This window comes from Oryctolagus cuniculus, chromosome 13 (assembly GCF_964237555.1).
Source record: "Oryctolagus cuniculus chromosome 13, mOryCun1.1, whole genome shotgun sequence".
NCBI classification, from domain to species: domain Eukaryota; kingdom Metazoa; phylum Chordata; class Mammalia; order Lagomorpha; family Leporidae; genus Oryctolagus; species Oryctolagus cuniculus.
The window spans coordinates 54,331,043-54,340,671 of record NC_091444.1 but is presented as its reverse complement, the minus strand read 5'-3'; the positions used below and the strand labels follow the sequence as shown (position 1 = coordinate 54,340,671).

The 9,629-nt window shown below is 48.6% G+C and overlaps 1 long non-coding RNA gene across 2 annotated transcripts in view; it reads left to right on the top strand.

The window, feature by feature from the left end:
* The window catches only part of LOC103350930 (uncharacterized), a 221,316-nt gene that overhangs the window by 32,856 nt on the left and 178,831 nt on the right, over nucleotides 1-9,629 (top strand). The window contains exon 2 of one of the 2 annotated variants that reach the window (XR_011381515.1): nucleotides 4,037-4,158. The exons of the other annotated variant lie outside the window; for it this stretch is intronic. This is a non-coding gene — a long non-coding RNA (uncharacterized lncRNA). The remainder of the gene's footprint in view (nucleotides 1-4,036; nucleotides 4,159-9,629) is intronic. 2 annotated transcript variants of the gene reach the window in all.

Below are 9,629 nucleotides of genomic sequence, written 5' to 3'. Positions count from 1 at the left end.
TTTTGAGAAATATCCATGAGCTCACCAGGTATGGATGGAACTTTTCAAACAGGCCACATTAAACACCAGGTCTTGAGCTTGGGGCCCCCAGGGCCCCTGCTGCAGCCACCGCTGCTGTGAGGAGCAGGTGGGGAGGCTCTGAGCGTATCAGGTGTGCAAAGTACAGGTGAACAGGTAACTGGATCCCCGCAGGTGCCCCGAGGTGGCCCAGGCACCGAGTGTGATTAGCAGAGGGAAACAGAGCTGGTGGGAGTGGGGAGGCAGCCTGCAAAGCCGTGTGGCTCTCACCTGGCAGGGCTGAAGCCGGCCGGCTAACCCAGCCTATCCCTGCAGGACCGCCCTGCGCTGGTTCCAGTCGATGAAAGTTGATGCAAATCAGCGCGATTTCCTCTGCAGCAATAATTAACCCCCGGGAACCTTGCCGGAGCAGGTAGTTTCGGGAGAATGGTGCTGGAGATGTTGGAGGGAGATTAGCATTTTTTAGCTTTCCTCGCAGTGATTCGCGCTGCATCTTGGTGTGTGTTCAGTTCCAACTCATTACCATAAAAAAATCCCCCATAAATTAAATTGCTAGTCGGAGAAAATTGACTTCGTGTAGGGAGATAGAGAGCCAGGGAGGCCAGTCTGCTTTGGCGGGGACCTGACTGTGAAATGGTGGGCAGCCTCAGTTTCCCGAGCTGTCGCGGATGGCCCTGCCCTCTCACCACCTCTGGAACGTGCCTGGCCCAGCAGGTTCATGGATCTGAGGCCTGCCTGGGCCTGTAGGAGCCTCTGTCTGGCTGCCTGGGTAGGCGGCTGTCCAATGGCACGTGATCCTCTTGGAGTATAGGACTCTCTCCTCGGCCCACCACGTGTGTGCAGCTGCCCCGACCTGGTGGCCTCGGGGACCGAGGGCTCTGAGAGAGTGGGCCCTCTGTTGTGACCACTTTCTATCCCAGCCTCTAGGCAAGGGCTACTTGTGAAAACAGAGAGGGAAGAACAGGAGGGAGAAGCCTTCCCTGGGTCTTCAGCTCTGGTGGCTTACTCTTATTTTCATCCAGTATTTAAAACAAGTTTTATTGATTTGAGAGGTAGGAGTATTGATTTGAGAGGTGGGGGTGGGGAGAGAGAGAGAGAGAGAGCGAGCGAGCAAGCAAGAGCCATCTGTTGGTTCTCTTACCAAATGCCCACCATGACCAGGGCTGGGGCTGAAGCAGGGAGCTGGGAACTCAATCCAGGTCTGCCACATGGGTGGCAGGACCCAGTTCTTTGAGTCATCAGCACTATCTCCCAGGGCGGGAATTAGTAGGACCCAGCAGTCAAGGGGCTAGAATGGGATATTGAGCCCAGGTACTCTGGATGGGACATGGTGTCCTAGCCAGGGTCATGACCATGACTGCTAGGCTAAATACCTGCCCTTTGGACACATTTTTAAATTGGTTCTTAACCCTGCCCCTCCTTACACCCTTAGTATCAGTGAGAAAAATCCTGTCGATTATCCACATTTCACTGACCAGCCCTGCAGGCACAGAGCAGCAACTGTGAACTGGCTAAGAGAGAGGCTCCAGGGCCCCCTTCTCACCTGTGCCCCTTCCCTCCCGGGGGCTGTGCTTGGAAGGGGTCATTAGGCAGATCTGAGGCCCCGAACTTATGGGGGGGGGGTGTATAAAGGCCTCAGGGCTTCTAGAAATCTTCAGTTGACCTGTGGTTTCCAGAGTGATCCATTTGCATTCCTTTATCTGTTCAAGGAGGCTGATTCCTTTGGGGTCCTCCAATGTCAGCAGCCCCTTTGGGATGTGCAGACCCATCCTGAGACCCCCAGCCTTCTAAACGAAGTACTGTCGCTTTAGGGGACCCTAGAGCCAGGCGGAGAACACAAAGGGAATTGCTGGCTCTATCGGGGTGGTTTCTGCTTGTGATGGCATCAGTCTGGTTATCCCTAGCAAACTTTCATTTTTTCCTGACTACTAACAAAATGCAAAGATAAGTGAAACAGAATCCTTGGAAAACGAACATGCAGCGATCTGAGTGCAAGTCTGAGAAACAGGGGCACATGACCAGGAGGTCTGTCTTTGGTGTCAGAGAAGTGGGGGCTGCATGTGTGGCTCTGTCGTGGAAAGCCATGTGACTGCGTAAATTGCTTGACCTTGTCAAACCTCCGTTTCCTCTTGAGTAAAATCAGGATTATAATAGCACGCCTCTCAAAGATTTGCTCTGAGGATTAAGTCGGAGTTCTATAAAGTGTGTAGTAAAGTGCCTGAGCTCTATCACAGACAGGGCGGCAAGATGCACAGCCCTGAGTGATCAGAGGACCTCAAGGCTGATGCGGACCTCGGAGGTCCTGGGGGCCAGCTTGACAGACACGTGTCAGGGCCAGCCAGGCAGAGGGTCTGCCCTGGGGCTCAGGGTGAGCTTGTGGGGGCACCAGAACTGAGCCTCCTGCCTCTTCCCAGGTGGCAAGAAGCAAGCCTCTTTTTCACTTCAGCCTGCCTCTTGGCACAGGGAGATCACGTCCTGTGGGACTGAGAGGTATTTGGCTAAGTAGACGACACGGTCTTTGGTTCAGGAAGGAGAAATTCTGTTGCTCCGTGCTTCTGCACATTCCAGGCTCTCCCTGTAACATATAACCTCCTCAGCCAATGCAGGAAGAAGGAACTGGAGGCAGCAACACACTGGTTTGCACAACGTGATCGGACAACACGGGACCAAAGTCATTTCTGCAGCCTGTTCCTGACCTTGCGAGCCTGCTGGGCTGTTCCTTTCTTCTCACATCCACTGCCACTTGTAACAGTGGAGCCTTTTTCACACAGCAAGTCAGGTGTGTGCCCCGAGTGAGTGTTACTGTATACGCACAAAGGGATGGAGTGGGTTGAAGCTGGGTGAAAAGGACATGGTCTGCGTGGTCGGCCAGCTTCACCCTCCAGCTATGTGGCTTCCATGTTCTGCTGGATTCCAACTGGGCCAGAGTTCAACGGCAAACCCTCTCACTCATCAGAGTCTGTCAGCAGAGGTGAGGTCATGCTGCAGGAACAAGAAGCCCCCAGCCTGCTGCAGTGGCTTAAAACAGCAAGCTTCTCCCTTGTGATAGCCTTGTAGTTGACAGGGGGCGCTGGTCATTGCGAGGATCTGGACAGTTGAAGGCCTCTTTTTGACTTGTGCTCTTGGGATTGCAGGGGAGGGACCTAAGGGAAGGTGATGAATCATACACTGGCTCTTAACACCTCCATCCCTCTGTCTGGAAGGGACACCATCATTTCTGCCCACATCTTATTGGCCAAAACAAGTCTTTTGGTTATGCTCAACTTGGAAGAGGGCAGGGAAGTGCAATCCTACTGCATGCCCAACAACAGAATAGGACAGAAGAGAAGAGAAGTGTTTATTCTTTTATAATTGGGGCTGGTGTTTGGCCTGGTGGTAAAGATGCCTCTTGGGATGCCTGGGTTCAAGTCCCAGCTCTGCTCTCAATTCCAGCTTCTGGCCGGTGTCCATCCTGGCTCAAATGGTTGGGTCCTTGCCACCCACATAGGAGATCCTGTTTGAGTTCCTGGATCCTGGTTTAGCACTGGCTGTTATGGGCATTTGGGGAGTAAATTAGCAGATGGAAAATCTCTTTCTCTTGACCTTTCAAATAAATAAAAAATAAACATCTTTATTGAGTTTTCCTTCATATAAACTATACATATTTAAAGCATACAGTTTGATAAATTCTATGCATGTGTATACCTGTGAAACTTCTACCACAATCATGATAATGAACATCTCCATAATGGCTGACAGTTTGCGGGTGCTCCCTTGCCGTCTTTCAGCCCCCACATCCCTACTTCCCAGTCCCTAGGCAACAACTGATCTATTTGCTTTCCATCACTGTATAGATTAATTTGCATTTTCTAGGATTGTATATAAATGGAATCACACAGTATGCTTTCTTTTTATCTGGCTGCTTTCACTCTGCACAATTATTTTGAGATTCAGCCATGTAGAAGGGGAATCTTTGTGATCAACCCTAACACCTATCACAACAGACTTTTTGGTTCATAGATGTCATTCTTTCCAACAGGAGAGTTGCTATGGGTTGAATTGTGCAGCCAGCCCTCTCCCCACTCCTGAGTTCATATTTTGAAGGACTAACCCCCAGTCCCTCAGCATGTGACCTTACTGGGAGACAAGATCTTCAAAGAGGTAAGGAAGTTAAAATGAAGTCAAAAGGGCAGTCTGTAATCCAATCAGTCTGGTGTCATCCTAATAGAGGGAGGTTTGGACACAAGCAGCAGGCAGGGAAAGACCTTGTGAACTTGAAGATGGCCAACAAGCCCAGGAGAGGGGCTTGAGCAGAACCTTCCCTCTCAGTCTTGGGCAGGAACCAACTCTGCTGACCCTTGACCTTGGACTTCTAGCCTCGGGAACTGGGAGAGAATGAATGACTGTTGTTGATGCCCCCAGTCTGTGGCATTTGTTACGGTAGCCACAGAAAGCAAACACAATAACTTTGATGCTGGGGCCTGTGTTATTACACCACCAGTGACGCTGGCAGCCCTTATGAGTACCAGTTGGAGTCCTGGCTGCTGCACTTCGGATCTAGCTTCCTGCTAATGCACCTGAGAAAGCAATGGAAGACCGCCCAAGTTCTTTGTCCCCTGCCATCCACATGGAAGACCCATATGCAGTTCTAGGCTCCTGGCTTTGGCTTGGTTCTCCCAGCTTTGGTGGCCATTTGGGGAGTGAACCAGCACATGGGAGAGGTCTCTCTCTCTGTACCTCTGCCTTTCAGATACATAAGTAAATCTTAAAAAGAAAAGTCAACTTTCACATCCCTGGTGAGCAGACTTAAATGAGTTCCCTCAGAGATCTTGAAATACAGGTGTGAGTGTGAGGACAGGGCCTTGGCATCAGACAAGCACCTGACAGCTCACAGCTGCATCGTGAGCCGAGACATCCTTTGTCTCTTTGAGGTGGCCTGGGGAAGGAAGTGAGTGAAACAAAGCCCTTCGGGCTCCAGGTTCTGCTTCTGCCTTGGGGTACTCAGAGGTACTGCCAGGGAGGCCAGGTTGAGAGCAGGAGGCACGAGGGCGCTTCCGTCTCTCTGACCCCCACAAAGAGCCCGAGGAGCCTATTAAAAATCCAGCCCTGCACTGCTGGCCACAGTTGTTACACTGCTGCAAAAACAGTGACAAAGCCCAGATAACAAGGAGGCCTCTGTATGCCTGGCTGCCAACTGTAAAAGGACAGAAAGCTGGGGTCCTCCTCCCTGTTGTGGGCTGGGGTCCTAACAGTGCAGCAGGAGCTCAGCACTTGTGTGTCTCTCCCACCCCCAGAGATGTCACCTGCCATGGTGGTGGTGGGTCACATGTTTCCCTTGCCCCAGTTTCCTAGGCCCATCAGTGGACGGGCCTTGGCTTGGTGACAGGTGCAGTAGGAATACAAGGCATTATTTTGAGGTTAGAGAATTTCATCTGACACACAGCAAGCATTTGTCGTTTGCCTGCCTCGTTTCAGATGCTGTGTGACGCCATGCTTTTACATGGATTCCATTTAATCCTGATGGCAATCCTGTGAGATAGGAATTCCATATGCATAGATGGCAGGAGGACACAGAGACTCCTAGAGAGAGCACACAACTGGGGAGGTTCTGGGATGGCTCCAGGACATCCATGTCAAGGATAAGATGCACAAATCACTTAGGATGTTGGGGTGGGTGTTTGGTGTAGCAGTTAAGAAACCACCTGCAGGGGGCAGGGGGCAGCACTGTGGCACAGTGGGTTAAAGCCCTGGCCTGCAGCGCTGCATCCCATATGGGCACTGGTTCAAGTCCTGGCTGCTCCACTTCTATCCAGCTCTCTGCTAATGCACCTGAGAAAGCAGCGGAGGACGGCCCAAGTGTTTTGGCACCTTCACCCATGTGGGAGACCTGAAAGAAGCCCTTGGCTTTGGCCTGGCCCAGCCCCAGTTGTTGCCCATTTATGGAGTGAACCAACAGATGAAAGGTCTCTTTCTCCCTCTGTCTCTACCTTTCTCTGTAACTCTGCCTTTCAAATAAATAAAATAAATCTTAAAAAGAAAAAGCCACTTGGGATGCCTGCATCCATATCAGAGTGCCTGGGTTCAAATCGTGGTGGTGTACACCCAGGGAGGAAGCAAGTGGTAGCTCAAGTGATTGGGTCCCTGCCACCCACATGGAAGACCTGGATTGAGTTCCATGCTCCTGGCTTTGTCCTGGCCCAGCCCAAGCCCCCAGCCCCAGCTTTTATGGGCAATTGGGGATTGAGTCAGCAGATAGAAGATTTTTGTCTTTCTCTATTTCTCTGCCTTTCAAATAAAAAAAAGTATAAAATTTTAAAAATCACTTAGTATGTTACTAGAATATTCAGGCACTCAAATATGTGAATTTACTTCTTTTTTCCTTTGAATGCTGTACTGTGAACTGTGTGTCTGTGTTCTTGAGGGCAGAACTTGCTGCTGTGAGACACGATGGGAGAACATAGCTCACTGGAACCTGTGGAATGCTGAAGAGAATTACGAGATATAGAAAATAAAAATGCAAGACACCTAGTTAAGTTTGAATTGAATTTCAGATAAACATCATACATTTTTAGGGGAGGGAGTCGTAAGTATTCCTATGCAATATTTGGAAAATAGTTATATAATTTTTGAAGACTGATTTCTTTATTTGAAAGGCAGAGTTATAGAGAGATGGATATATGTATGTATATATATATATATATATAGAGAGAGAGAGAGAGAGAGAGAGAGAGAGAGATTGATTGATTCTGTCTGCTGGTTAACTCCCCAAATAGCTGCAACAGCTGGGGCTTGGCCAGGCTGAAGCCAGGAGCCTGGAACTACATCCAGGTCTCCCATGTGGGTGGCAGAGCCCCAAGTACTTGGGCTATTTCTACTGCTTTCCCATGTGCATTAGCAGGGAGCTGGATTGGAAGTGGGGCAGGCAAGTCTCAAACTGGTGCTGATATGGGATTCCAGCATCAAAGGCAGAAGCTTAACCCTCTGTGCCACAACGCCGGCCCCAGAATATACTTACGAAAGATTATTTTTTGTTATATTAAATTCCGACTTAATTGAGCATCCTTTATGTAATGGGCAACCGTAGTTCCAGCTGCAGTGTATAGTTGCTCTAATGCTAAAGGAGGCCTAGTTTTTGCTCAATCCAGAACTCCATGGTTTCTCCAAAACTCTTTCTGAAATCAACCTCACCATCCACACCTGAAATCACAGAATGACAACTTGGACAGAATCTGAACAGCCATGTTTTGTTTGGCAGGCACAACTGTAATTAAAAAAGAAAAAAAATTAGTCAATTTTCACAAATCAAGAGCTTGCACACAAAAGTCTAAGTTTCTAGCATTCTTAAAAAACAACAACAGAAGCTAAAAAATACAGCCCTGTCATGCTGAGCCCTGAAGACCATGTGGCAGCTGGGAACTGGAACTGAGAACCTGCAGTCCACTTAGGTGGGGCATGAACATGCCAGTTTGTCTCTGTCCCCATTGCTCCCTGTGGTTACATCTAGCCCCCTTGTCCTACTTCTCTTCCCCATCCAGCTCCTGCTAGCATTGAATTTTCAACCCTCCTGATCTACACCATATGCCAGAGGGTCTGTTTCTTGCAATGACAGAAAAATATGCCCTGAGTCTTCAGTCCAGTGCCCCTTCTATTTCCACCCATCTCATTGCCTCTCCCTCTCTGTCCTTATTTCCAGGCACTGATGCCCAAGCACTAGTTGCTATGCGGTTACCCCTAATCGCAGGGCTCGGATTGTCCCTGAGGCCAGTCCAGGGCCATATGGAGGCTTCCTTCAAGCATCTCCAAGAAGCCCATGCTGAGAAGCTGTCTGGTACACAGAGTTACATTGCCACGTGGTGGAATTTCTTTATTGTACAGATGAACAAGGGGAAAATGTGACTCTTAAGAATTATGTACAACTAAGCTGTGTGCAGCTGTAACAAGACAACAGAAAAGTGGGAATTTCTCATGTTATTATTGAAGATCCAGCTTCCACGCTCTGCTCTTCTCTGCTTCAGGGTGCTATAGCACCATGTGCCTAATGAGTCCTCTCTTTGACTGATTGATTGATTGATTACTAAAACACTCACACTCCTAGCAAAGCAGTTCTCACTTTGTTGAACAAATTATCTTTATGCATCATAATCTCTTGAGCTTAGATGAAGTAGAGCTCATTGTAATCTTCACATCATTTAGCAATGTCTGGGAAGCTTTGTATTTGAGACAAGTAGCTAGATATTTGGAAAAGGAGTAGTAATAAAAGAAGGGCCTCTTTGTTTTCTAATCTAAATTAGGGATTGGGAGCAGGCATTTGGCGCAGTGGTTAAGTTAATGCTTGGAACACCTGCATCCAATGCCTGGTTTGAGTACTGGCTCCTCTTGTTTCCAATCCAGCTTCCTGCTAATGCATACCCTGGGAAGTAGCAGGTGACGGCTCAAGTACTTGGTTCCCTGCCACCCATGTGGAAGAACCATATGGAGTTCTGGGTTTCTGGCTTCTTTTTCTTCTCTTTCTTTTTTTTTTTTTTTAAGATTCTTTATTTATTTGTTTGAAGGGCAGAGTTAGAGAAAGAGGGAGAGACAGAGAGAGCAAGAGAAAGATCTTCCATCTGCTGGTTCGCTCCTCAAATGGCCACAATGGTTGGGGCTGGGCCAGGCTGATTCAGGAGCCTGGAACTCCATCAAGGTCTCCCATGTAGGTAGAAGAGTCCCAAGCACTTGGGCCATCATTCACTGCTTTCCCAGGCACATTAGCAGGGATCTGGATTGGATGTGGAACAGCTAGGATTTAAACCTGCATTCATATGGGATGCTGGCATCCCCAGGTGGTATTTTAATCCAGTGCACCACAATGCCTGAACCAGATTCCTGGCTTCTGTCTGGCCTAGCCTTGGGAATGAACCAGCAGATAGAAGATTTCTCTGTATATTTTCAAATTAAATGATGAAAATAAGTAAACTAATTAAAAAATAAATTAGGGATGGGCAAAGTACTGTCTACCAAATCTGACCTGTTGCCTGTTTTCATTAAGTTATATTGGAACACAGCCACACTTTCTTATTTACATATAATCTATGGCTGCTTGTGTGCTACAAGAGTAGAGTCAAGTTGCATCAGCAACTTGGCAGGGTACAGCCTGCCAAGCCTGAAATCTTTACTACCTGATTCTTTGCAGAAAAGGTTTTCTGATCTCTGAGCCATTTAGCAGTTCTCCAGGTAGATGTTATTATCTGCTCTTCACCCAGGGAACTGGCCCTTAGAGCCAAAGCAGGGTGAAAGTGGAACTCTGTTATTTGATCCCAGACCCATCATTGTTTGACCAGATGCCCACAGGATAAAATCCAAAAGTCTCTAGTATGGGGAGCTGGGATTATGGCACAATGGGTTAAGCCATCACCTGCAACACCCAACATCCCATATGGGAGCTGGTTCAAATCCCAGCTACTCCAGTTCCAATCTAATTCCCTGCTAATGGGCCTGGGAAAGCAGTGGATGATGGCCCAAGTGTTTGGGCCCTTGCACCCACATGGGAGACCCAGATAGAGTTCCAGGCTCCTGGCTTTGGTATGGCCCAGCCCTGGCCATTGTGGCCATTTCAGGAGTGAACCAGCAGATGGAAGATCTTTCTTCCTCTG